This window comes from Phyllobates terribilis, unplaced genomic scaffold (genome assembly GCF_046119375.1).
Source record: "Phyllobates terribilis strain yellow unplaced genomic scaffold, ASM4611937v1 Scaffold_160__1_contigs__length_4322635, whole genome shotgun sequence".
In the NCBI taxonomy this organism is placed as follows: Eukaryota; Metazoa; Chordata; class Amphibia; order Anura; family Dendrobatidae; genus Phyllobates; species Phyllobates terribilis.
The window spans coordinates 3682009-3708799 of record NW_027362920.1 but is presented as its reverse complement, the minus strand read 5'-3'; the positions used below and the strand labels follow the sequence as shown (position 1 = coordinate 3708799).

At 49.0% G+C, this 26791-nt stretch overlaps 13 non-coding genes and 1 pseudogene across 13 annotated transcripts; all 14 read left to right on the top strand.

Moving 5' to 3' along the window:
• The first annotated feature begins 4679 nt into the window (after positions 1-4679).
• Positions 4680-4874, top strand: LOC141207286 (U2 spliceosomal RNA). Its single transcript, XR_012277699.1, has one exon. It is a non-coding gene; the product is annotated as a U2 spliceosomal RNA (small nuclear RNA).
• Positions 4875-5989: 1115 nt separating this feature from the next.
• LOC141207678 (U2 spliceosomal RNA) lies at positions 5990-6180 on the top strand. The gene has a single exon (XR_012278007.1). It is a non-coding gene; the product is annotated as a U2 spliceosomal RNA (small nuclear RNA).
• Positions 6181-7295: 1115 nt separating this feature from the next.
• On the top strand, positions 7296-7373 carry LOC141207353 (U2 spliceosomal RNA; annotated as a pseudogene).
• A 5564-nt stretch (positions 7374-12937) lies between these two features.
• On the top strand, positions 12938-13132 carry LOC141207274 (U2 spliceosomal RNA). Its single transcript, XR_012277691.1, has one exon. It is a non-coding gene; the product is annotated as a U2 spliceosomal RNA (small nuclear RNA).
• A 1115-nt stretch (positions 13133-14247) lies between these two features.
• LOC141207676 (U2 spliceosomal RNA) lies at positions 14248-14438 on the top strand. Its single transcript, XR_012278004.1, has one exon. It is a non-coding gene; the product is annotated as a U2 spliceosomal RNA (small nuclear RNA).
• A 1109-nt stretch (positions 14439-15547) lies between these two features.
• Positions 15548-15738, top strand: LOC141207675 (U2 spliceosomal RNA). The gene has a single exon (XR_012278003.1). It is a non-coding gene; the product is annotated as a U2 spliceosomal RNA (small nuclear RNA).
• A 1115-nt stretch (positions 15739-16853) lies between these two features.
• LOC141207095 (U2 spliceosomal RNA) lies at positions 16854-17044 on the top strand. The gene has a single exon (XR_012277520.1). It is a non-coding gene; the product is annotated as a U2 spliceosomal RNA (small nuclear RNA).
• A 1115-nt stretch (positions 17045-18159) lies between these two features.
• On the top strand, positions 18160-18350 carry LOC141207674 (U2 spliceosomal RNA). The gene has a single exon (XR_012278002.1). It is a non-coding gene; the product is annotated as a U2 spliceosomal RNA (small nuclear RNA).
• Positions 18351-19465: 1115 nt separating this feature from the next.
• Positions 19466-19656, top strand: LOC141207203 (U2 spliceosomal RNA). The gene has a single exon (XR_012277624.1). It is a non-coding gene; the product is annotated as a U2 spliceosomal RNA (small nuclear RNA).
• A 1115-nt stretch (positions 19657-20771) lies between these two features.
• On the top strand, positions 20772-20962 carry LOC141207672 (U2 spliceosomal RNA). The gene has a single exon (XR_012278001.1). It is a non-coding gene; the product is annotated as a U2 spliceosomal RNA (small nuclear RNA).
• A 1115-nt stretch (positions 20963-22077) lies between these two features.
• On the top strand, positions 22078-22268 carry LOC141207671 (U2 spliceosomal RNA). Its single transcript, XR_012278000.1, has one exon. It is a non-coding gene; the product is annotated as a U2 spliceosomal RNA (small nuclear RNA).
• Positions 22269-23383: 1115 nt separating this feature from the next.
• LOC141207670 (U2 spliceosomal RNA) lies at positions 23384-23574 on the top strand. Its single transcript, XR_012277999.1, has one exon. It is a non-coding gene; the product is annotated as a U2 spliceosomal RNA (small nuclear RNA).
• Positions 23575-24692: 1118 nt separating this feature from the next.
• On the top strand, positions 24693-24883 carry LOC141207669 (U2 spliceosomal RNA). Its single transcript, XR_012277998.1, has one exon. It is a non-coding gene; the product is annotated as a U2 spliceosomal RNA (small nuclear RNA).
• Positions 24884-25992: 1109 nt separating this feature from the next.
• Positions 25993-26183, top strand: LOC141207668 (U2 spliceosomal RNA). Its single transcript, XR_012277997.1, has one exon. It is a non-coding gene; the product is annotated as a U2 spliceosomal RNA (small nuclear RNA).
• The last annotated feature ends 608 nt before the right edge of the window (positions 26184-26791 follow it).

The following is a 26791-nucleotide window of genomic DNA, read 5'->3' as shown; positions in this document are numbered from 1 at the left end:
GTACTCAGACGGACTTCGGCACCTGCCCCCGACATTCTCCCTGGGCAACTCCTACGGCCTCATCTATTACCCGGACATGCCGCGGAACTGCAGGAGATGCGGCAAGAACGGCCACGAGATGAAGGACTGCAAGGAGGATGCCTGCAGGATTTGTCGAGTGACGGGACACAGCTCGAAGGACTGCCCGAAGAAGACATCCTGCAACCTGTGTGGGCTGGCGGCTCATCTGTACAAGGATTGCCCCAAGCGTGAGAGATCCTGGGCATCGGTGGTTGCGACGACCCCAGCTACGGAGGACAAGGCCCCGACGACCAGGCCTGTGAAGGTCAAGGACGCGACGACCAAGGCCCCAGCGGCCAAGGCCGAGACGACCAAGGCCAAAGCGGTCAAGGAGTCGGTGGCCAAAGCCCCAGCGACGGTCCCAGCAGCTCCGAAGCAGAAGAAAAAGTCAAAGGAGGGTAAGAGTTCTGTCACCCCTCTCTCGATCCCTCCCCCTGCCACCCCCGTCCAATTCCCCCCCACCCCGGCCACCCCTGCTGAGGATTCCACTTCCTCTTCCTCCTTCCCCTACTCCTCAGCAGGTGTCCTTTCCCCTGCCCCGGCAGCCACTCTCCCTCCCCAGACCATGGTAGCGGTGGAATTAACCTTTCCTCCACCCGCCGCTATCTATTCCGAGGAGGATTTTCCCCTTCTTGTCTCCCCAGTTCCAACCCGGGGAAAGAGGAAGGTGGAGGACAGCCCTGTTACTGAATCCTCCAAAAAGAAGATTCTGGATTTCGTAGGCGAAAAGGAGGATACCCTCCCTGAGCCAGAAGAGATGGAGCACATGGTTGAGACCCTGGTGGCCGAGCCAGAAGAGGAGGAACTGGTGGTCGCCGAGATCGAGGCCGCGCTGCTTTACCAGATGGAGGAAGAGGGCCTGCTGGTGATCCCGTCACCAGCAGTCAACACCGACGAGGGACCACCCGACCGGAGTGGTAACTAAGGTGTATTGCCTGCGCTAACTTTTTCTTTTTTCCCTACATGATGGCTAATATTAACTTATTTTCCATTAATGTCAGGAGCATCAAGGACAAGTTCAGACGTCAGACTATTTATGCCTTCCTTACTTCCCAGTTGTGTGATGTTTATATGTTGCAGGAATGTTCCCTTCCCTCCTCTAGGTCCTTCAAACATCTGGCCAGGGAGTGGTCCCACGGTCCATCCTACTGGTCCGGTGGGGATGACTGCAAGTCTGCGGGGGTCGCAATTCTGATCAGGGGGGGCGCATTCACGCTTGAGTCCGTCCAGGAGCTCATCTGCGGCAGGGCTCTTGTTGTAGATGGCAACTGGGCGGGAGAACCTGTCAGGTTCATCAACGTGTATGCGTCCCCACTGAAGAATGAGCGTTTGGAGCTTTTCCAGACCCTGCGGCTTCAGCTTGCCACCACCAGGACCTTAGTGATGGCCGGGGATTTCAACTGCCCCATCGAGGAGGATGGTCGTAGTTCTGGCACATCTGCCAAGTTGGACATCACGTCCAAGCTGCTCATCGAGATGGTAACCGAGGCCTCTCTTCAGGACGTGGTGGGCTCCATGGGGAGAGGCTCCACGAACTATTCGTGGAGCCGACCCGATGGCTCACTCCGCTCCAGGATTGACTTTGTGTTCACCTCTCGGGCAGTCAGGCAGAGTAGGCACTCGATAGTCTCCTGCTTCTTCTCCGACCACAGAGCCATTCACTTACAAGGTGTCCTCGGCGACGGTTTTCCGTCCGGCCCCGGCTCCTGGAAGCTGAATTGTGCTCTGCTGGCTCAGGATGAAGTCGTGGAGGAGCTGAGAGCAGCCTACGCAATGTGGCAGTCCTACAAGGGTAGCTTCCAAACAGTCTCTGATTGGTGGGAATATGTTAAACTTGAGTTTCGCTGTTTCTTTCAGGCCAAGGGTCGACAACAGGAGTGTGAGAAGAGGAGGGACTTCAGAGGGCTGCAGCGCGAGCTGCGGTCGCTGCAGGACCTTCTTCACTGCGGCTGGGACGTGAGGGAGGAGCTGGAGGAGACCAAGAAGAGCCTGAAAAGGCACTTTGAGGAGGAGTCCAAGCGAATCGTCTTCCGTTCCAAAGTGGAGAATCTGGAGAAGGGTGAGAAATGTAACTCATTCTTTTTCAGGAAACTTCATGCCGGTCACACGCCCCTGAACGAGCTGCGAGACGAGAGCGGAAACATGCGACGTGGGAAGGAGGACGTGATGAGGGTCGTCAGCGACTTCTACAGCGAACTCTACTCCCACAAGACTACCGACCCTGACGCTGCTGATAAGTTCCTGTCAGGTATCACTAACCATCTTGATCCTGCAGGCACGGCAGCCTTGGACAAACCTCTGATGGTGGGCGAATTGCTCTCTGCCGCTAAATCCTTTAGGACCGGCAGGACCCCGGGCAGTGATGGTCTTCCAGCGGAGCTCTATGTAGCGCTGGGAGACCTCATCTGTCCGGACCTGTTGGACCTGTACGAGGAGATGGTGGTGGAGGGTAGAATGCCTCCATCTTTGAGGGAAGGAATGGTCACGATCCTGTACAAGCGGAAGGGAGAGAGGTGCGACCTGAGGAATTGGCGTCCCATCACTCTGCTCAACGTGGACTACAAGATCCTGGCCAAGACGATGGCGACACGACTTAAGACGGTCATCGGACGGATCATCCACCCGGACCAGACCTGCGGCATCCCTGGACGTCGCATCGCAGACAGCCTCGCTCTCGTGCGGGACACGGTCGAGTACATCAAGGTCCGCCGCGCACACGCGGCCCTGGTCTCCTTGGATCAGGAGAAGGCCTTCGACCGGGTTTCCCACGAGTTCATGGGCCGAGCTCTGCACCGGTTAGGTTTGGGTAACATGTTTTGTTCGTATGTCCGTCTGATGTATTTTGATATCCACAGCTCGGTGTTGGTGAACGGCTGGAAGACTGACCCCTTCCCTGTCCTCTCTGGGGTCAGACAAGGCTGCCCTCTATCACCTCTTCTTTTTGTTTGTGTTATAGAACTCTTCGCAGAGGCTATCCGGCAGAATGGAGAGATCAGAGGGATCACCGCACCGGGTCCGGGACGACACGAGGTCAAGTGCTCGCTCTACATGGACGACGTCACCGTCTTCTGCGCTGATCGTGGTTCAGTCGACGCCCTCGTCCAGACGTGTGAGAGGTTCGGCCGGGCTTCAGGGGCCAAAGTCAACTGCAGGAAGTCGGAAGCCATGCTCTTCGGGGATTGGCAGCCGGCCTCCTCCGCCCCCTTCCCCTTCAACATTCAACCGGATTTCCTCAAGGTGCTGGGAGTCTGGTTCGGGAAGGAAGGAGCGGCCCTCAAGTCCTGGCAAGAACGCTTGGCCAAGGTGAAGCAACGGATCGGACTCTGGAGCCTCAGACACCTCACTTGTGAGGGTAAGGCACTCGTCCTGCGTAATGAGGTCCTGCCCGTCTTGCAGTACACGGCGCAGGCCTGGCCCCCACACGTCACTGTGTGCAGGGCCATTACCAGGACAGTGTTTCACTTTGTCTGGGGATCCAAGATGGACAGAGTCAGGTGGGCCGTCATGTACAAGGAGCCTCGCAAGGGTGGGAAGGGCGTTCCAGATATCCCCACCCTCCTGCGATCCTCTTTTGTGTGTGATTGTGTCCGCCGGACTTTGCAAGTCAAGAATGGCTCCGCGGGCAGGTCCATGTCTCGCTTCTTCCTGCTTCCTCTTTGGAGGCGACTCGGCTGGGACAAGTGGGACAGCTCCTTCCCCTACAACTGGACGACGCCATGGTTCTACGGAGAAGTCGTTCGATTTGTGGGGGAGCATCAACTGGAGGGACTCAAGCCCGACTTGTGGAAGCCCAAAACTATCCACAAGCTAATCAGAGCCAAGGATGACGTGGAGAACATCACAGGACTTCACCAGGACACGCTGGAGACTGTGTGGACAAATGTGTCGTCTGACAGGCTGACCAACGGGCACAAGGACTTGTCGTGGATGGCGATTCAGGGCGGACTGCCCGTCCGGTCATTCATGCATGCCCGGAACCTGTGCAAGACCCGGTACTGCCCAAGGTGCCCCTTCGTGGAGGAAACATCTTTGCACACTTTTTGGGACTGCGGATTTGCACAGCGCCTATTGACTGCACTTGAGGACGACCTGAGGAACTCTGTCCCCAGGGCGAGCCTATCGCACCATTCTGTGCTTTACGGACTCTTCCCTGGGGTTCATACCGTCGGAGCCATCCAGGAGGCTTGGCGCCTTATGAACTGCTTCAAGGATGCCGTTTGGGTCGCCAGGAACCGGCTCATCTTGAGGAGGGAGAGGATGTCCATCCAGGACTGCCGCAGGCTGATCCACAGCCTGCTCAGAGACTATTCCATCATGGACGGTCCGGAGGACGAGGATGAGGACTAAACCCCTCCTCCCCCTCTCCCCTTATGTGTCTTGTCTTTCAATAAAGCTTCGGGCCTGTGATTTTCCCCTCCCCATCCCGTTTTTCCCAATCCCCATCCCTTATCACGGTTCGTCGTACTGTATTGATTGACATGCTTTTTCTTTCAGATTGAGTGTTTTGTGTAGCATAGGGGTGTGATGTGTCTAGTTAGTGCGTCGTATCCTCATGCTATGTAAATATGATGTAGAATTCTGTGAGTACTGGGCTGCGGCACTGTACACTGTCTGTTAACTTATTTTTTGTGCTAATAAAAGATATATTCAATCAAAAAAAATCTGTTCTTATCAGTTTAATATCTGATACGTCCCCTATCTGGGGACCATATATTAAATGGATTTTTAGAACAGGGAGATGGAAAAAGAGCTTGCTCTGTCCACTCCACGCATTAACCTGGTATTGCAGTATCTCCAGGACCGGTGCACCCCTTCTTTAATGCAGTTTCTAAAATCAGAAAGAATTGAATTCAATGTTTTTTGTTCATTTTGCTTGTTTGTCGGATTTTGGGATGGACTCTTTGGCTTTGCTTTTCTTCTCCTCATTGGATTTTTCATGTTCAAAGTTGCAGAAGCCAGATTACAAGCTCATTTTGGTTCAACTTCAGCAACTGTGCATTGCATTGCCATGTAATGTGATGCAATGCTATCTTTCTAGCTCTCCCTTTTTACTTCCTTTTGGATAAACAGACATATTAGGCAAGCATTTTGGAGCTTTCACCTAAATAACTACAGGTGGTGAGATAAGCTGCACAATATAATTGACCTTTCAGTATATTGTTGCACACACACCATCTATTTAGCAAATGCCCTTGTTATCAACAGCAGCCTTTTAAACTCACCTGAGCTAACAGGTATGTGCGCTGGTTACTCTGCTGCGCTTAAAATTTCTTTTTTGGTTTGCTACAATGCCTTTTCTGAAACGTTGTCTCCTTCTGCTGGAACACTGACTTCTTTCATTTAATGCCTGCAGACTATAAAAGAGAACCCAACCCAAAAAGTTTGGTTGATTAGTCTGTGGCATTCTGTTAAACTGTTGCTTATGGTGGTCTCTGTGAGCTTCTCAGCGACATTCAGCCAGCCAGGTATCCTGCCTGCAGTAGATGGAATGTGGCAATGGAACGCTGGCTGCGCGTGTCATAATAGGCTCTGAGCCTTTATATACCTGTGCACAGCAGCAGCCACCTTCAGTCTGCTGCTGGACAGCCAGCAGCAGCAGCAGCAGGAGAGGTATGTAATCAGGAGCCCTCCTGCTAAGGGTAGACAGCTGCTCGTTCCACCCCACCCCCCGCCTTAATTGGTTCTCCTCCCTTCCAACGGTGTTGAGGCGGGTGGGAACAGCAGGGGGTGAAGGTGCTGTGTTTAAAGAGGTGGAGTTATGCAGATCTAAAACGCGTGGATTGCAGCAGCAGCAAGCCGAAAAGTGCAGGCATGTAAGGGATCTAGAGGTTGACAACATGTCTTCTTAACGGGAGTCCAGGAGCTCATCTCCACAAATGGACTTTTCAGGATCCTTGGGTGGCTCCGTAGTTTGAAACCAATTCTGGTTATCGCTTCTCGGCCTTTTGGCTAAGATCAAGTGTAGTATCTGTTCTTATCAGTTTAATATCTGATACGTCCCCTATCTGGGGACCATATATTAAATGGATTTTTAGAACAGGGAGATGGAAAAAGAGCTTGCTCTGTCCACTCCACGCATTGACCTGGTATTGCAGTATCTCCAGGACCGGTGCACCCCTTCTTTAATGCAGTTTCTAAAATCAGAAAGAATTGAATTCAATGTTTTTTGTTCATTTTGCTTGTTTGTCGGATTTTGGGATGGACTCTTTGGCTTTGCTTTTCTTCTCCTCATTGGATTTTTCATGTTCAAAGTTGCAGAAGCCAGATTACAAGCTCATTTTGGTTCAACTTCAGCAACTGTGCATTGCATTGCCATGTAATGTGATGCAATGCTATCTTTCTAGCTCTCCCTTTTTACTTCCTTTTGGATAAACAGACATATTAGGCAAGCATTTTGGAGCTTTCACCTAAATAACTACAGGTGGTGAGATAAGCTGCACAATATAATTGACCTTTCAGTATATTGTTGCACACACACCATCTATTTAGCAAATGCCCTTGTTATCAACAGCAGCCTTTTAAACTCACCTGAGCTAACAGGTATGTGCGCTGGTTACTCTGCTGCGCTTAAAATTTCTTTTTTGGTTTGCTACAATGCCTTTTCTGAAACGTTGTCTCCTTCTGCTGGAACACTGACTTCTTTCATTTAATGCCTGCAGACTATAAAAGAGAACCCAACCCAAAAAGTTTGGTTGATTAGTCTGTGGCATTCTGTTAAACTGTTGCTTATGGCGGTCTCTGTGAGCTTCTCAGCGACATTCAGCCAGCCAGGTATCCTGCCTGCAGTAGATGGAATGTGGCAATGGAACGCTGGCTGCGCGTGTCATAATAGGCTCTGAGCCTTTATATACCTGTGCACAGCAGCAGCCACCTTCAGTCTGCTGCTGGACAGCCAGCAGCAGCAGCAGCAGGAGAGGTATGTAATCAGGAGCCCTCCTGCTAAGGGTAGACAGCTGCTCGTTCCACCCCACCCCCCGCCTTAATTGGTTCTCCTCCCTTCCAACGGTGTTGAGGCGGGTGGGAACAGCAGGGGGTGAAGGTGCTGTGTTTAAAGAGGTGGAGTTATGCAGATCTAAAACGCGTGGATTGCAGCAGCAGCAAGCCGAAAAGTGCAGGCATGTAAGGGATCTAGAGGTTGACAACATGTCTTCTTAACGGGAGTCCAGGAGCTCATCTCCACAAATGGACTTTTCAGGATCCTTGGGTGGCTCCGTAGTTTGAAACCAATTCTGGTTATCGCTTCTCGGCCTTTTGGCTAAGATCAAGTGTAGTATCTGTTCTTTTAAGAACACAAGAGCTACGATCTACACTTGACGAGAGCGATCGAACTCGGAAGGAGAAGAGCTTCGGAGCCCAGCTGACATCGGAGAAGGAAGGCGGATATCGGTGGGAGGAAGAAGCTCTAAAGAATCCAGAAGAAGACGAAGACTCGGAGAAGAATCGGGCTGTCCTGTGGAATCTTCGAGGAAGAAAATCATCGAGACAAAGACCTTTCGGGGAATTTGTCCAGAACACGACGGGAGAAGAATCTGCATAGCCCCACCCATTCCGGGAAGAGTTCCAGATCCAGCTCCAAGAAGTAACTGCAGGAGGAAAGCCATGGCAAGCGCTGCGAGGAAGGCCGAAAAGAAGAGCCTGGAGCAGGGGACAGCCAGGAGGGCCCAGCCAGGAGCAGATTCTGACCCCAAGGACTCTGCCTCCACGACTGGCCAGCAGAAGGGACCCCAGAAGCCTCGCCACGAAGCTCCAGCCCTGGAGCCATGGATGCGGCAGACGGTGGCCCTGAAGCTGAAGGAAGTGGATGGGAGGGTGCCGGACTTGTCCTCGGACGTGTTCTGCCAGAAGATGCTGCTGGATCGAGGCTTCTCCAGGTCGGACACCCTCAGCATCCAGACCTTCTTGACGGGGATCTTCTTCATCACCTTCGCCATTGTGAACACCTGCAGGAGGTTCTGGGAAATGGTAAGCGCAAAAGGACCGGATAATTCTTTCTCTGCCTTTACAGGTAGCTGCCCTATCCAGAGGGACGAAAGGAGGATCACGGTCTCCATGCGCAACCCGCACACCCCAGGCCAAGACATCTGTACCTTCCTGAGACGCTTCTGTTTGGTTGTGAAGGAACCCTCTCACATCCTGAATGGACTCGGCTTCTGGACAGGTAAGTGGTCGGTGACCGTTAGACTTCACAGGGACCTGGCGTACTCAGACGGACTTCGGCACCTGCCCCCGACATTCTCCCTGGGCAACTCCTACGGCCTCATCTATTACCCGGACATGCCGCGGAACTGCAGGAGATGCGGCAAGAACGGCCACGAGATGAAGGACTGCAAGGAGGATGCCTGCAGGATTTGTCGAGTGACGGGACACAGCTCGAAGGACTGCCCGAAGAAGACATCCTGCAACCTGTGTGGGCTGGCGGCTCATCTGTACAAGGATTGCCCCAAGCGTGAGAGATCCTGGGCATCGGTGGTTGCGACGACCCCAGCTACGGAGGACAAGGCCCCGACGACCAGGCCTGTGAAGGTCAAGGACGCGACGACCAAGGCCCCAGCGGCCAAGGCCGAGACGACCAAGGCCAAAGCGGTCAAGGAGTCGGTGGCCAAAGCCCCAGCGACGGTCCCAGCAGCTCCGAAGCAGAAGAAAAAGTCAAAGGAGGGTAAGAGTTCTGTCACCCCTCTCTCGATCCCTCCCCCTGCCACCCCCGTCCAATTCCCCCCCACCCCGGCCACCCCTGCTGAGGATTCCACTTCCTCTTCCTCCTTCCCCTACTCCTCAGCAGGTGTCCTTTCCCCTGCCCCGGCAGCCACTCTCCCTCCCCAGACCATGGTAGCGGTGGAATTAACCTTTCCTCCACCCGCCGCTATCTATTCCGAGGAGGATTTTCCCCTTCTTGTCTCCCCAGTTCCAACCCGGGGAAAGAGGAAGGTGGAGGACAGCCCTGTTACTGAATCCTCCAAAAAGAAGATTCTGGATTTCGTAGGCGAAAAGGAGGATACCCTCCCTGAGCCAGAAGAGATGGAGCACATGGTTGAGACCCTGGTGGCCGAGCCAGAAGAGGAGGAACTGGTGGTCGCCGAGATCGAGGCCGCGCTGCTTTACCAGATGGAGGAAGAGGGCCTGCTGGTGATCCCGTCACCAGCAGTCAACACCGACGAGGGACCACCCGACCGGAGTGGTAACTAAGGTGTATTGCCTGCGCTAACTTTTTCTTTTTTCCCTACATGATGGCTAATATTAACTTATTTTCCATTAATGTCAGGAGCATCAAGGACAAGTTCAGACGTCAGACTATTTATGCCTTCCTTACTTCCCAGTTGTGTGATGTTTATATGTTGCAGGAATGTTCCCTTCCCTCCTCTAGGTCCTTCAAACATCTGGCCAGGGAGTGGTCCCACGGTCCATCCTACTGGTCCGGTGGGGATGACTGCAAGTCTGCGGGGGTCGCAATTCTGATTAGGGGGGGTGCATTCACGCTTGAGTCCGTCCAGGAGCTCATCTGCGGCAGGGCTCTTGTTGTAGATGGCAACTGGGCGGGAGAACCTGTCAGGTTCATCAACGTGTATGCGTCCCCACTGAAGAATGAGCGTTTGGAGCTTTTCCAGACCCTGCGGCTTCAGCTTGCCACCACCAGGACCTTAGTGATGGCCGGGGATTTCAACTGCCCCATCGAGGAGGATGGTCGTAGTTCTGGCACATCTGCCAAGTTGGACATCACGTCCAAGCTGCTCATCGAGATGGTAACCGAGGCCTCTCTTCAGGACGTGGTGGGCTCCATGGGGAGAGGCTCCACGAACTATTCGTGGAGCCGACCCGATGGCTCACTCCGCTCCAGGATTGACTTTGTGTTCACCTCTCGGGCAGTCAGGCAGAGTAGGCACTCGATAGTCTCCTGCTTCTTCTCCGACCACAGAGCCATTCACTTACAAGGTGTCCTCGGCGACGGTTTTCCGTCCGGCCCCGGCTCCTGGAAGCTGAATTGTGCTCTGCTGGCTCAGGATGAAGTCGTGGAGGAGCTGAGAGCAGCCTACGCAATGTGGCAGTCCTACAAGGGTAGCTTCCAAACAGTCTCTGATTGGTGGGAATATGTTAAACTTGAGTTTCGCTGTTTCTTTCAGGCCAAGGGTCGACAACAGGAGTGTGAGAAGAGGAGGGACTTCAGAGGGCTGCAGCGCGAGCTGCGGTCGCTGCAGGACCTTCTTCACTGCGGCTGGGACGTGAGGGAGGAGCTGGAGGAGACCAAGAAGAGCCTGAAAAGGCACTTTGAGGAGGAGTCCAAGCGAATCGTCTTCCGTTCCAAAGTGGAGAATCTGGAGAAGGGTGAGAAATGTAACTCATTCTTTTTCAGGAAACTTCATGCCGGTCACACGCCCCTGAACGAGCTGCGAGACGAGAGCGGAAACATGCGACGTGGGAAGGAGGACGTGATGAGGGTCGTCAGCGACTTCTACAGCGAACTCTACTCCCACAAGACTACCGACCCTGACGCTGCTGATAAGTTCCTGTCAGGTATCACTAACCATCTTGATCCTGCAGGCACGGCAGCCTTGGACAAACCTCTGATGGTGGGCGAATTGCTCTCTGCCGCTAAATCCTTTAGGACCGGCAGGACCCCGGGCAGTGATGGTCTTCCAGCGGAGCTCTATGTAGCGCTGGGAGACCTCATCTGTCCGGACCTGTTGGACCTGTACGAGGAGATGGTGGTGGAGGGTAGAATGCCTCCATCTTTGAGGGAAGGAATGGTCACGATCCTGTACAAGCGGAAGGGAGAGAGGTGCGACCTGAGGAATTGGCGTCCCATCACTCTGCTCAACGTGGACTACAAGATCCTGGCCAAGACGATGGCGACACGACTTAAGACGGTCATCGGACGGATCATCCACCCGGACCAGACCTGCGGCATCCCTGGACGTCGCATCGCAGACAGCCTCGCTCTCGTGCGGGACACGGTCGAGTACATCAAGGTCCGCCGCGCACACACGGCCCTGGTCTCCTTGGATCAGGAGAAGGCCTTCGACCGGGTTTCCCACGAGTTCATGGGCCGAGCTCTGCACCGGTTAGGTTTGGGTAACATGTTTTGTTCGTATGTCCGTCTGATGTATTTTGATATCCACAGCTCGGTGTTGGTGAACGGCTGGAAGACTGACCCCTTCCCTGTCCTCTCTGGGGTCAGACAAGGCTGCCCTCTATCACCTCTTCTTTTTGTTTGTGTTATAGAACTCTTCGCAGAGGCTATCCGGCAGAATGGAGAGATCAGAGGGATCACCGCACCGGGTCCGGGACGACACGAGGTCAAGTGCTCGCTCTACATGGACGACGTCACCGTCTTCTGCGCTGATCGTGGTTCAGTCGACGCCCTCGTCCAGACGTGTGAGAGGTTCGGCCGGGCTTCAGGGGCCAAAGTCAACTGCAGGAAGTCGGAAGCCATGCTCTTCGGGGATTGGCAGCCGGCCTCCTCCGCCCCCTTCCCCTTCAACATTCAACCGGATTTCCTCAAGGTGCTGGGAGTCTGGTTCGGGAAGGAAGGAGCGGCCCTCAAGTCCTGGCAAGAACGCTTGGCCAAGGTGAAGCAACGGATCGGACTCTGGAGCCTCAGACACCTCACTTGTGAGGGTAAGGCACTCGTCCTGCGTAATGAGGTCCTGCCCGTCTTGCAGTACACGGCGCAGGCCTGGCCCCCACACGTCACTGTGTGCAGGGCCATTACCAGGACAGTGTTTCACTTTGTCTGGGGATCCAAGATGGACAGAGTCAGGCGGGCCGTCATGTACAAGGAGCCTCGCAAGGGTGGGAAGGGCGTTCCAGATATCCCCACCCTCCTGCGATCCTCTTTTGTGTGTGATTGTGTCCGCCGGACTTTGCAAGTCAAGAATGGCTCCGCGGGCAGGTCCATGTCTCGCTTCTTCCTGCTTCCTCTTTGGAGGCGACTCGGCTGGGACAAGTGGGACAGCTCCTTCCCCTACAACTGGACGACGCCATGGTTCTACGGAGAAGTCGTTCGATTTGTGGGGGAGCATCAACTGGAGGGACTCAAGCCCGACTTGTGGAAGCCCAAAACTATCCACAAGCTAATCAGAGCCAAGGATGACGTGGAGAACATCACAGGACTTCACCAGGACACGCTGGAGACTGTGTGGACAAATGTGTCGTCTGACAGGCTGACCAACGGGCACAAGGACTTGTCGTGGATGGCGATTCAGGGCGGACTGCCCGTCCGGTCATTCATGCATGCCCGGAACCTGTGCAAGACCCGGTACTGCCCAAGGTGCCCCTTCGTGGAGGAAACATCTTTGCACACTTTTTGGGACTGCGGATTTGCACAGCGCCTATTGACTGCACTTGAGGACGACCTGAGGAACTCTGTCCCCAGGGCGAGCCTATCGCACCATTCTGTGCTTTACGGACTCTTCCCTGGGGTTCATACCGTCGGAGCCATCCAGGAGGCTTGGCGCCTTATGAACTGCTTCAAGGATGCCGTTTGGGTCGCCAGGAACCGGCTCATCTTGAGGAGGGAGAGGATGTCCATCCAGGACTGCCGCAGGCTGATCCACAGCCTGCTCAGAGACTATTCCATCATGGACGGTCCGGAGGACGAGGATGAGGACTAAACCCCTCCTCCCCCTCTCCCCTTATGTGTCTTGTCTTTCAATAAAGCTTCGGGCCTGTGATTTTCCCCTCCCCATCCCGTTTTTCCCAATCCCCATCCCTTATCACGGTTCGTCGTACTGTATTGATTGACATGCTTTTTCTTTCAGATTGAGTGTTTTGTGTAGCATAGGGGTGTGATGTGTCTAGTTAGTGCGTCGTATCCTCATGCTATGTAAATATGATGTAGAATTCTATGAGTACTGGGCTGCGGCACTGTACACTGTCTGTTAACTTATTTTTTGTGCTAATAAAAGATATATTCAATCAAAAAAAATCTGTTCTTATCAGTTTAATATCTGATACGTCCCCTATCTGGGGACCATATATTAAATGGATTTTTAGAACAGGGAGATGGAAAAAGAGCTTGCTCTGTCCACTCCACGCATTGACCTGGTATTGCAGTATCTCCAGGACCGGTGCACCCCTTCTTTAATGCAGTTTCTAAAATCAGAAAGAATTGAATTCAATGTTTTTTGTTCATTTTGCTTGTTTGTCGGATTTTGGGATGGACTCTTTGGCTTTGCTTTTCTTCTCCTCATTGGATTTTTCATGTTCAAAGTTGCAGAAGCCAGATTACAAGCTCATTTTGGTTCAACTTCAGCAACTGTGCATTGCATTGCCATGTAATGTGATGCAATGCTATCTTTCTAGCTCTCCCTTTTTACTTCCTTTTGGATAAACAGACATATTAGGCAAGCATTTTGGAGCTTTCACCTAAATAACTACAGGTGGTGAGATAAGCTGCACAATATAATTGACCTTTCAGTATATTGTTGCACACACACCATCTATTTAGCAAATGCCCTTGTTATCAACAGCAGCCTTTTAAACTCACCTGAACTAACAGGTATGTGCGCTGGTTACTCTGCTGCGCTTAAAATTTCTTTTTTGGTTTGCTACAATGCCTTTTCTGAAACGTTGTCTCCTTCTGCTGGAACACTGACTTCTTTCATTTAATGCCTGCAGACTATAAAAGAGAACCCAACCCAAAAAGTTTGGTTGATTAGTCTGTGGCATTCTGTTAAACTGTTGCTTATGGCGGTCTCTGTGAGCTTCTCAGCGACATTCAGCCAGCCAGGTATCCTGCCTGCAGTAGATGGAATGTGGCAATGGAACGCTGGCTGCGCGTGTCATAATAGGCTCTGAGCCTTTATATACCTGTGCACAGCAGCAGCCACCTTCAGTCTGCTGCTGGACAGCCAGCAGCAGCAGCAGCAGGAGAGGTATGTAATCAGGAGCCCTCCTGCTAAGGGTAGACAGCTGCTCGTTCCACCCCACCCCCCGCCTTAATTGGTTCTCCTCCCTTCCAACGGTGTTGAGGCGGGTGGGAACAGCAGGGGGTGAAGGTGCTGTGTTTAAAGAGGTGGAGTTATGCAGATCTAAAACGCGTGGATTGCAGCAGCAGCAAGCCGAAAAGTGCAGGCATGTAAGGGATCTAGAGGTTGACAACATGTCTTCTTAACGGGAGTCCAGGAGCTCATCTCCACAAATGGACTTTTCAGGATCCTTGGGTGGCTCCGTAGTTTGAAACCAATTCTGGTTATCGCTTCTCGGCCTTTTGGCTAAGATCAAGTGTAGTATCTGTTCTTATCAGTTTAATATCTGATACGTCCCCTATCTGGGGACCATATATTAAATGGATTTTTAGAACAGGGAGATGGAAAAAGAGCTTGCTCTGTCCACTCCACGCATTGACCTGGTATTGCAGTATCTCCAGGACCGGTGCACCCCTTCTTTAATGCAGTTTCTAAAATCAGAAATAATTGAATTCAATGTTTTTTGTTCATTTTGCTTGTTTGTCGGATTTTGGGATGGACTCTTTGGCTTTGCTTTTCTTCTCCTCATTGGATTTTTCATGTTCAAAGTTGCAGAAGCCAGATTACAAGCTCATTTTGGTTCAACTTCAGCAACTGTGCATTGCATTGCCATGTAATGTGATGCAATGCTATCTTTCTAGCTCTCCCTTTTTACTTCCTTTTGGATAAACAGACATATTAGGCAAGCATTTTGGAGCTTTCACCTAAATAACTACAGGTGGTGAGATAAGCTGCACAATATAATTGACCTTTCAGTATATTGTTGCACACACACCATCTATTTAGCAAATGCCCTTGTTATCAACAGCAGCCTTTTAAACTCACCTGAGCTAACAGGTATGTGCGCTGGTTACTCTGCTGCGCTTAAAATTTCTTTTTTGGTTTGCTACAATGCCTTTTCTGAAACGTTGTCTCCTTCTGCTGGAACACTGACTTCTTTCATTTAATGCCTGCAGACTATAAAAGAGAACCCAACCCAAAAAGTTTGGTTGATTAGTCTGTGGCATTCTGTTAAACTGTTGCTTATGGCGGTCTCTGTGAGCTTCTCAGCGACATTCAGCCAGCCAGGTATCCTGCCTGCAGTAGATGGAATGTGGCAATGGAACGCTGGCTGCGCGTGTCATAATAGGCTCTGAGCCTTTATATACCTGTGCACAGCAGCAGCCACCTTCAGTCTGCTGCTGGACAGCCAGCAGCAGCAGGAGAGGTATGTAATCAGGAGCCCTCCTGCTAAGGGTAGACAGCTGCTCGTTCCACCCCACCCCCCGCCTTAATTGGTTCTCCTCCCTTCCAACGGTGTTGAGGCGGGTGGGAACAGCAGGGGGTGAAGGTGCCGTGTTTAAAGAGGTGGAGTTACGCAGATCTAAAACGCGTGGATTGCAGCAGCAGCAAGCCGAAAAGTGCAGGCATGTAAGGGATCTAGAGGTTGACAACATGTCTTCTTAACGGGAGTCCAGGAGCTCATCTCCACAAATGGACTTTTCAGGATCCTTGGGTGGCTCCGTAGTTTGAAACCAATTCTGGTTATCGCTTCTCGGCCTTTTGGCTAAGATCAAGTGTAGTATCTGTTCTTATCAGTTTAATATCTGATACGTCCCCTATCTGGGGACCATATATTAAATGGATTTTTAGAACAGGGAGATGGAAAAAGAGCTTGCTCTGTCCACTCCACGCATTGACCTGGTATTGCAGTATCTCCAGGACCGGTGCACCCCTTCTTTAATGCAGTTTCTAAAATCAGAAAGAATTGAATTCAATGTTTTTTGTTCATTTTGCTTGTTTGTCGGATTTTGGGATGGACTCTTTGGCTTTGCTTTTCTTCTCCTCATTGGATTTTTCATGTTCAAAGTTGCAGAAGCCAGATTACAAGCTCATTTTGGTTCAACTTCAGCAACTGTGCATTGCATTGCCATGTAATGTGATGCAATGCTATCTTTCTAGCTCTCCCTTTTTACTTCCTTTTGGATAAACAGACATATTAGGCAAGCATTTTGGAGCTTTCACCTAAATAACTACAGGTGGTGAGATAAGCTGCACAATATAATTGACCTTTCAGTATATTGTTGCACACACACCATCTATTTAGCAAATGCCCTTGTTATCAACAGCAGCCTTTTAAACTCACCTGAGCTAACAGGTATGTGCGCTGGTTACTCTGCTGCGCTTAAAATTTCTTTTTTGGTTTGCTACAATGCCTTTTCTGAAACGTTGTCTCCTTCTGCTGGAACACTGACTTCTTTCATTTAATGCCTGCAGACTATAAAAGAGAACCCAACCCAAAAAGTTTGGTTGATTAGTCTGTGGCATTCTGTTAAACTGTTGCTTATGGCGGTCTCTGTGAGCTTCTCAGCGACATTCAGCCAGCCAGGTATCCTGCCTGCAGTAGATGGAATGTGGCAATGGAACGCTGGCTGCGCGTGTCATAATAGGCTCTGAGCCTTTATATACCTGTGCACAGCAGCAGCCACCTTCAGTCTGCTGCTGGACAGCCAGCAGCAGCAGCAGCAGGAGAGGTATGTAATCAGGAGCCCTCCTGCTAAGGGTAGACAGCTGCTCGTTCCACCCCACCCCCCGCCTTAATTGGTTCTCCTCCCTTCCAACGGTGTTGAGGCGGGTGGGAACAGCAGGGGGTGAAGGTGCTGTGTTTAAAGAGGTGGAGTTATGCAGATCTAAAACGCGTGGATTGCAGCAGCAGCAAGCCGAAAAGTGCAGGCATGTAAGGGATCTAGAGGTTGACAACATGTCTTCTTAACGGGAGTCCAGGAGCTCATCTCCACAAATGGACTTTTCAGGATCCTTGGGTGGCTCCGTAGTTTGAAACCAATTCTGGTTATCGCTTCTCGGCCTTTTGGCTAAGATCAAGTGTAGTATCTGTTCTTATCAGTTTAATATCTGATACGTCCCCTATCTGGGGACCATATATTAAATGGATTTTTAGAACAGGGAGATGGAAAAAGAGCTTGCTCTGTCCACTCCACGCATTGACCTGGTATTGCAGTATTTCCAGGACCGGTGCACCCCTTCTTTAATGCAGTTTCTAAAATCAGAAAGAATTGAATTCAATGTTTTTTGTTCATTTTGCTTGTTTGTCGGATTTTGGGATGGACTCTTTGGCTTTGCTTTTCTTCTCCTCATTGGATTTTTCATGTTCAAAGTTGCAGAAGCCAGATTACAAGCTCATTTTGGTTCAACTTCAGCAACTGTGCATTGCATTGCCATGTAATGTGATGCAATGCTATCTTTCTAGCTCTCCCTTTTTACTTCCTTTTGGATAAACAGACATATTAGGCAAGCATTTTGGAGCTTTCACCTAAATAACTACAGGTGGTGAGATAAGCTGCACAATATAATTGACCTTTCAGTATATTGTTGCACACACACCATCTATTTAGCAAATGCCCTTGTTATCAACAGCAGCCTTTTAAACTCACCTGAGCTAACAGGTATGTGCGCTGGTTACTCTGCTGCGCTTAAAATTTCTTTTTTGGTTTGCTACAATGCCTTTTCTGAAACGTTGTCTCCTTCTGCTGGAACACTGACTTCTTTCATTTAATGCCTGCAGACTATAAAAGAGAACCCAACCCAAAAAGTTTGGTTGATTAGTCTGTGGCATTCTGTTAAACTGTTGCTTATGGCGGTCTCTGTGAGCTTCTCAGCGACATTCAGCCAGCCAGGTATCCTGCCTGCAGTAGATGGAATGTGGCAATGGAACGCTGGCTGCGCGTGTCATAATAGGCTCTGAGCCTTTATATACCTGTGCACAGCAGCAGCCACCTTCAGTCTGCTGCTGGACAGCCAGCAGCAGCAGCAGCAGGAGAGGTATGTAATCAGGAGCCCTCCTGCTAAGGGTAGACAGCTGCTCGTTCCACCCCACCCCCCGCCTTAATTGGTTCTCCTCCCTTCCAACGGTGTTGAGGCGGGTGGGAACAGCAGGGGGTGAAGGTGCTGTGTTTAAAGAGGTGGAGTTATGCAGATCTAAAACGCGTGGATTGCAGCAGCAGCAAGCCGAAAAGTGCAGGCATGTAAGGGATCTAGAGGTTGACAACATGTCTTCTTAACGGGAGTCCAGGAGCTCATCTCCACAAATGGACTTTTCAGGATCCTTGGGTGGCTCCGTAGTTTGAAACCAATTCTGGTTATCGCTTCTCGGCCTTTTGGCTAAGATCAAGTGTAGTATCTGTTCTTATCAGTTTAATATCTGATACGTCCCCTATCTGGGGACCATATATTAAATGGATTTTTAGAACAGGGAGATGGAAAAAGAGCTTGCTCTGTCCACTCCACGCATTGACCTGGTATTGCAGTATCTCCAGGACCGGTGCACCCCTTCTTTAATGCAGTTTCTAAAATCAGAAAGAATTGAATTCAATGTTTTTTGTTCATTTTGCTTGTTTGTCGGATTTTGGGATGGACTCTTTGGCTTTGCTTTTCTTCTCCTCATTGGATTTTTCATGTTCAAAGTTGCAGAAGCCAGATTACAAGCTCATTTTGGTTCAACTTCAGCAACTGTGCATTGCATTGCCATGTAATGTGATGCAATGCTATCTTTCTAGCTCTCCCTTTTTACTTCCTTTTGGATAAACAGACATATTAGGCAAGCATTTTGGAGCTTTCACCTAAATAACTACAGGTGGTGAGATAAGCTGCACAATATAATTGACCTTTCAGTATATTGTTGCACACACACCATCTATTTAGCAAATGCCCTTGTTATCAACAGCAGCCTTTTAAACTCACCTGAGCTAACAGGTATGTGCGCTGGTTACTCTGCTGCGCTTAAAATTTCTTTTTTGGTTTGCTACAATGCCTTTTCTGAAACGTTGTCTCCTTCTGCTGGAACACTGACTTCTTTCATTTAATGCCTGCAGACTATAAAAGAGAACCCAACCCAAAAAGTTTGGTTGATTAGTCTGTGGCATTCTGTTAAACTGTTGCTTATGGCGGTCTCTGTGAGCTTCTCAGCGACATTCAGCCAGCCAGGTATCCTGCCTGCAGTAGATGGAATGTGGCAATGGAACGCTGGCTGCGCGTGTCATAATAGGCTCTGAGCCTTTATATACCTGTGCACAGCAGCAGCCACCTTCAGTCTGCTGCTGGACAGCCAGCAGCAGCAGCAGCAGGAGAGGTATGTAATCAGGAGCCCTCCTGCTAAGGGTAGACAGCTGCTCGTTCCACCCCACCCCCCGCCTTAATTGGTTCTCCTCCCTTCCAACGGTGTTGAGGCGGGTGGGAACAGCAGGGGGTGAAGGTGCTGTGTTTAAAGAGGTGGAGTTATGCAGATCTAAAACGCGTGGATTGCAGCAGCAGCAAGCCGAAAAGTGCAGGCATGTAAGGGATCTAGAGGTTGACAACATGTCTTCTTAACGGGAGTCCAGGAGCTCATCTCCACAAATGGACTTTTCAGGATCCTTGGGTGGCTCCGTAGTTTGAAACCAATTCTGGTTATCGCTTCTCGGCCTTTTGGCTAAGATCAAGTGTAGTATCTGTTCTTATCAGTTTAATATCTGATACGTCCCCTATCTGGGGACCATATATTAAATGGATTTTTAGAACAGGGAGATGGAAAAAGAGCTTGCTCTGTCCACTCCACACATTGACCTGGCATTGCAGTATCTCCAGGACCGGTGCACCCCTTCTTTAATGCAGTTTCTAAAATCAGAAAGAATTGAATTCAATGTTTTTTGTTCATTTTGCTTGTTTGTCGGATTTTGGGATGGACTCTTTGGCTTTGCTTTTCTTCTCCTCATTGGATTTTTCATGTTCAAAGTTGCAGAAGCCAGATTACAAACTCATTTTAGTTCAACTTCAGCAACTGTGCATTGCATTGCCATGTAATGTGATGCAATGCTATCTTTCTAGCTCTCCCTTTTTACTTCCTTTTGGATAAACAGACATATTAGGCAAGCATTTTGGAGCTTTCACCTAAATAACTACAGGTGGTGAGATAAGCTGCACAATATAATTGACCTTTCAGTATATTGTTGCACACACACCATATATTTAGCAAATGCCCTTGTTATCAACAGCAGCCTTTTAAACTCACCTGAGCTAACAGGTATGTGCGCTGGTTACTCTGCTGCGCTTAAAATTTCTTTTTTGGTTTGCTACAATGCCTTTTCTGAAACGTTGTCTACTTCTGCTGGAACACTGACTTCTTTCATTTAATGCCTGCAGACTATAAAAGAGAACCCAACCCAAAAAGTTTGGTTGATTAGTCTGTGGCATTCTGTTAAACTGTTGCTTATGGCGGTCTCTGTGAGCTTCTCAGCGACATTCAGCCAGCCAGGTATCCTGCCTGCAGTAGATGGAATGTGGCAATGGAACGCTGGCTGCGCGTGTCATAATAGGCTCTGAGCCTTTATATACCTGTGCACAGCAGCAGCCACCTTCAGTCTGCTGCTGGACAGCCAGCAGCAGCAGCAGCAGGAGAGGTATGTAATCAGGAGCCCTCCTGCTAAGGGTAGACAGCTGCTCGTCCCACCCCACCCCCCGCCTTAATTGGTTCTCCTCCCTTCCAACGGTGTTGAGGCGGGTGGGAACAGCAGGGGGTGAAGGTGCTGTGTTTAAAGAGGTGGAGTTATGCAGATCTAAAACGCGTGGATTGCAGCAGCAGCAAGCCGAAAAGTGCAGGCATGTAAGGGATCTAGAGGTTGACAACATGTCTTCTTAACGGGAGTCCAGGAGCTCATCTCCACAAATGGACTTTTCAGGATCCTTGGGTGGCTCCGTAGTTTGAAACCAATTCTGGTTATCGCTTCTCGGCCTTTTGGCTAAGATCAAGTGTAGTATCTGTTCTTATCAGTTTAATATCTGATACGTCCCCTATCTGGGGACCATATATTAAATGGATTTTTAGAACAGGGAGATGGAAAAAGAGCTTGCTCTGTCCACTCCACGCATTGACCTGGTATTGCAGTATCTCCAGGACCGGTGCACCCCTTCTTTAATGCAGTTTCTAAAATCAGAAAGAATTGAATTCAATGTTTTTTGTTCATTTTGCTTGTTTGTCGGATTTTGGGATGGACTCTTTGGCTTTGCTTTTCTTCTCCTCATTGGATTTTTCATGTTCAAAGTTGCAGAAGCCAGATTACAAACTCATTTTAGTTCAACTTCAGCAACTGTGCATTGCATTGCCATGTAATGTGATGCAATGCTATCTTTCTAGCTCTCCCTTTTTACTTCCTTTTGGATAAACAGACATATTAGGCAAGCATTTTGGAGCTTTCACCTAAATAACTACAGGTGGTGAGATAAGCTGCACAATATAATTGACCTTTCAGTATATTGTTGCACACACACCATATATTTAGCAAATGCCCTTGTTATCAACAGCAGCCTTTTAAACTCACCTGAGCTAACAGGTATGTGCGCTGGTTACTCTGCTGCGCTTAAAATTTCTTTTTTGGTTTGCTACAATGCCTTTTCTGAAACGTTGTCTACTTCTGCTGGAACACTGACTTCTTTCATTTAATGCCTGCAGACTATAAAAGAGAACCCAACCCAAAAAGTTTGGTTGATTAGTCTGTGGCATTCTGTTAAACTGTTGCTTATGGCGGTCTCTGTGAGCTTCTCAGCGACATTCAGCCAGCCAGGTATCCTGCCTGCAGTAGATGGAATGTGGCAATGGAACGCTGGCTGCGCGTGTCATAATAGGCTCTGAGCCTTTATATACCTGTGCACAGCAGCAGCCACCTTCAGTCTGCTGCTGGACAGCCAGCAGCAGCAGCAGCAGGAGAGGTATGTAATCAGGAGCCCTCCTGCTAAGGATAGACAGCTGCTCGTCCCACCCCACCCCCCGCCTTAATTGGTTCTCCTCCCTTCCAACGGTGTTGAGGCGGGTGGGAACAGCAGGGGGTGAAGGTGCTGTGTTTAAAGAGGTGGAGTTATGCAGATCTAAAACGCGTGGATTGCAGCAGCAGCAAGCCGAAAAGTGCAGGCATGTAAGGGATCTAGAGGTTGACAACATGTCTTCTTAACGGGAGTCCAGGAGCTCATCTCCACAAATGGACTTTTCAGGATCCTTGGGTGGCTCCGTAGTTTGAAACCAATTCTGGTTATCGCTTCTCGGCCTTTTGGCTAAGATCAAGTGTAGTATCTGTTCTTATCAGTTTAATATCTGATACGTCCCCTATCTGGGGACCATATATTAAATGGATTTTTAGAACAGGGAGATGGAAAAAGAGCTTGCTCTGTCCACTCCACGCATTGACCTGGTATTGCAGTATCTCCAGGACCGGTGCACCCCTTCTTTAATGCAGTTTCTAAAATCAGAAAGAATTGAATTCAATGTTTTTTGTTCATTTTGCTCGTTTGTCGGATTTTGGGATGGACTCTTTGGCTTTGCTTTTCTTCTCCTCATTGGATTTTTCATGTTCAAAGTTGCAGAAGCCAGATTACAAGCTCATTTTGGTTCAACTTCAGCAACTGTGCATTGCATTGCCATGTAATGTGATGCAATGCTATCTTTCTAGCTCTCCCTTTTTACTTCCTTTTGGATAAACAGACATATTAGGCAAGCATTTTGGAGCTTTCACCTAAATAACTACAGGTGGTGAGATAAGCTGCACAATATAATTGACCTTTCAGTATATTGTTGCACACACACCATCTATTTAGCAAATGCCCTTGTTATCAACAGCAGCCTTTTAAACTCACCTGAGCTAACAGGTATGTGCGCTGGTTACTCTGCTGCGCTTAAAATTTCTTTTTTGGTTTGCTACAATGCCTTTTCTGAAACGTTGTCTCCTTCTGCTGGAACACTGACTTCTTTCATTTAATGCCTGCAGACTATAAAAGAGAACCCAACCCAAAAAGTTTGGTTGATTAGTCTGTGGCATTCTGTTAAACTGTTGCTTATGGCGGTCTCTGTGAGCTTCTCAGCGACATTCAGCCAGCCAGGTATCCTGCCTGCAGTAGATGGAATGTGGCAATGGAACGCTGGCTGCGCGTGTCATAATAGGCTCTGAGCCTTTATATACCTGTGCACAGCAGCAGCCACCTTCAGTCTGCTGCTGGACAGCCAGCAGCAGCAGCAGCAGGAGAGGTATGTAATCAGGAGCCCTCCTGCTAAGGGTAGACAGCTGCTCGTTCCACCCCACCCCCCGCCTTAATTGGTTCTCCTCCCTTCCAACGGTGTTGAGGCGGGTGGGAACAGCAGGGGGTGAAGGTGCTGTGTTTAAAGAGGTGGAGTTATGCAGATCTAAAACGCGTGGATTGCAGCAGCAGCAAGCCGAAAAGTGCAGGCATGTAAGGGATCTAGAGGTTGACAACATGTCTTCTTAACGGGAGTCCAGGAGCTCATCTCCACAAATGGACTTTTCAGGATCCTTGGGTGGCTCCGTAGTTTGAAACCAATTCTGGTTATCGCTTCTCGGCCTTTTGGCTAAGATCAAGTGTAGTATCTGTTCTTATCAGTTTAATATCTGATACGTCCCCTATCTGGGGACCATATATTAAATGGATTTTTAGAACAGGGAGATGGAAAAAGAGCTTGCTCTGTCCACTCCACGCATTGACCTGGTATTGCAGTATCTCCAGGACCGGTGCACCCCTTCTTTAATGCAGTTTCTAAAATCAGAAAGAATTGAATTCAATGTTTTTTGTTCATTTTGCTTGTTTGTCGGATTTTGGGATGGACTCTTTGGCTTTGCTTTTCTTCTCCTCATTGGATTTTTCATGTTCAAAGTTGCAGAAGCCAGATTACAAGCTCATTTTGGTTCAACTTCAGCAACTGTGCATTGCATTGCCATGTAATGTGATGCAATGCTATCTTTCTAGCTCTCCCTTTTTACTTCCTTTTGGATAAACAGACATATTAGGCAAGCATTTTGGAGCTTTCACCTAAATAACTACAGGTGGTGAGATAAGCTGCACAATATAATTGACCTTTCAGTATATTGTTGCACACACACCATCTATTTAGCAAATGCCCTTGTTATCAACAGCAGCCTTTTAAACTCACCTGAGCTAACAGGTATGTGCGTTGGTTACTCTGCTGCGCTTAAAATTTCTTTTTTGGTTTGCTACAATGCCTTTTCTGAAACGTTGTCTCCTTCTGCTGGAACACTGACTTCTTTCATTTAATGCCTGCAGACTATAAAAGAGAACCCAACCCAAAAAGTTTGGTTGATTAGTCTGTGGCATTCTGTTAAACTGTTGCTTATGGCGGTCTCTGTGAGCTTCTCAGCGACATTCAGCCAGCCAGGTATCCTGCCTGCAGTAGATGGAATGTGGCAATGGAACGCTGGCTGCGCGTGTCATAATAGGCTCTGAGCCTTTATATACCTGTGCACAGCAGCAGCCACCTTCAGTCTGCTGCTGGACAGCCAGCAGCAGCAGCAGCAGCAGGAGAGGTATGTAATCAGGAGCCCTCCTGCTAAGGGTAGACAGCTGCTCGTTCCACCCCACCCCCCGCCTTAATTGGTTCTCCTCCCTTCCAACGGTGTTGAGGCGGGTGGGAACAGCAGGGGGTGAAGGTGCTGTGTTTAAAGAGGTGGAGTTATGCAGATCTAAAACGCGTGGATTGCAGCAGCAGCAAGCCGAAAAGTGCAGGCATGTAAGGGATCTAGAGGTTGACAACATGTCTTCTTAACGGGAGTCCAGGAGCTCATCTCCACAAATGGACTTTTCAGGATCCTTGGGTGGCTCCGTAGTTTGAAACCAATTCTGGTTATCGCTTCTCGGCCTTTTGGCTAAGATCAAGTGTAGTATCTGTTCTTATCAGTTTAATATCTGATACGTCCCCTATCTGGGGACCATATATTAAATGGATTTTTAGAACAGGGAGATGGAAAAAGAGCTTGCTCTGTCCACTCCACGCATTGACCTGGTATTGCAGTATCTCCAGGACCGGTGCACCCCTTCTTTAATGCAGTTTCTAAAATCAGAAAGAATTGAATTCAATGTTTTTTGTTCATTTTGCTTGTTTGTCGGATTTTGGGATGGACTCTTTGGCTTTGCTTTTCTTCTCCTCATTGGATTTTTCATGTTCAAAGTTGCAGAAGCCAGATTACAAGCTCATTTTGGTTCAACTTCAGCAACTGTGCATTGCATTGCCATGTAATGTGATGCAATGCTATCTTTCTAGCTCTCCCTTTTTACTTCCTTTTGGATAAACAGACATATTAGGCAAGCATTTTGGAGCTTTCACCTAAATAACTACAGGTGGTGAGATAAGCTGCACAATATAATTGACCTTTCAGTATATTGTTGCACACACACCATCTAATTAGCAAATGCCCTTGTTATCAACAGAAGCCTTTTAAACTCACCTGAGCTAACAGGTATGTGCGCTGGTTACTCTGCTGCGCTTAAAATTTCTTTTTTGGTTTGCTACAATGCCTTTTCTGAAACGTTGTCTCCTTCTGCTGGAACACTGACTTCTTTCATTTAATGCCTGCAGACTATAAAAGAGAACCCAACCCAAAAAGTTTGGTTGATTAGTCTGTGGCATTCTGTTAAACTGTTGCTTATGGCGGTCTCTGTGAGCTTCTCAGCGACATTCAGCCAGCCAGGTATCCTGCCTGCAGTAGATGGAATGTGGCAATAGAACGCTGGCTGCGCGTGTCATAATAGGCTCTGAGCCTTTATATACCTGTGCACAGCAGCAGCCACCTTCAGTCTGCTGCTGGACAGCCAGCAGCAGCAGGAGAGGTATGTAATCAGGAGCCCTCCTGCTAAGGGTAGACAGCTGCTCGTTCCACCCCACCCCCCGCCTTAATTGGTTCTCCTCCCTTCCAACGGTGTTGAGGCGGGTGGGAACAGCAGGGGGTGAAGGTGCTGTGTTTAAAGAGGTGGAGTTATGCAGATCTAAAACGCGTGGATTGCAGCAGCAGCAAGCCGAAAAGTGCAGGCATGTAAGGGATCTAGAGGTTGACAACATGTCTTCTTAACGGGAGTCCAGGAGCTCATCTCCACAAATGGACTTTTCAGGATCCTTGGGTGGCTCCGTAGTTTGAAACCAATTCTGGTTATCGCTTCTCGGCCTTTTGGCTAAGATCAAGTGTAGTATCTGTTCTTATCAGTTTAATATCTGATACGTCCCCTATCTGGGGACCATATATTAAATGGATTTTTAGAACAGGGAGATGGAAAAAGAGCTTGCTCTGTCCACTCCACGCATTGACCTGGTATTGCAGTATCTCCAGGACCGGTGCACCCCTTCTTTAATGCAGTTTCTAAAATCAGAAAGAATTGAATTCAATGTTTTTTGTTCATTTTGCTTGTTTGTCGGATTTTGGGATGGACTCTTTGGCTTTGCTTTTCTTCTCCTCATTGGATTTTTCATGTTCAAAGTTGCAGAAGCCAGATTACAAGCTCATTTTGGTTCAACTTCAGCAAATGTGCATTGCATTGCCATGTAATGTGATGCAATGCTATCTTTCTAGCTCTCCCTTTTTACTTCCTTTTGGATAAACAGACATATTAGGCAAGCATTTTGGAGCTTTCATCTAAATAACTACAGGTGGTGAGATAAGCTGCACAATATAATTGACCTTTCAGTATATTGTTGCACACACACCATCTATTTAGCAAATGCCCTTGTTATCAACAGCAGCCTTTTAAACTCACCTGAGCTAACAGGTATGTGCGCTGGTTACTCTGCTGCGCTTAAAATTTCTTTTTTGGTTTGCTACAATGCCTTTTCTGAAACGTTGTCTCCTTCTGCTGGAACACTGACTTCTTTCATTTAATGCCTGCAGACTATAAAAGAGAACCCAACCCAAAAAGTTTGGTTGATTAGTCTGTGGCATTCTGTTAAACTGTTGCTT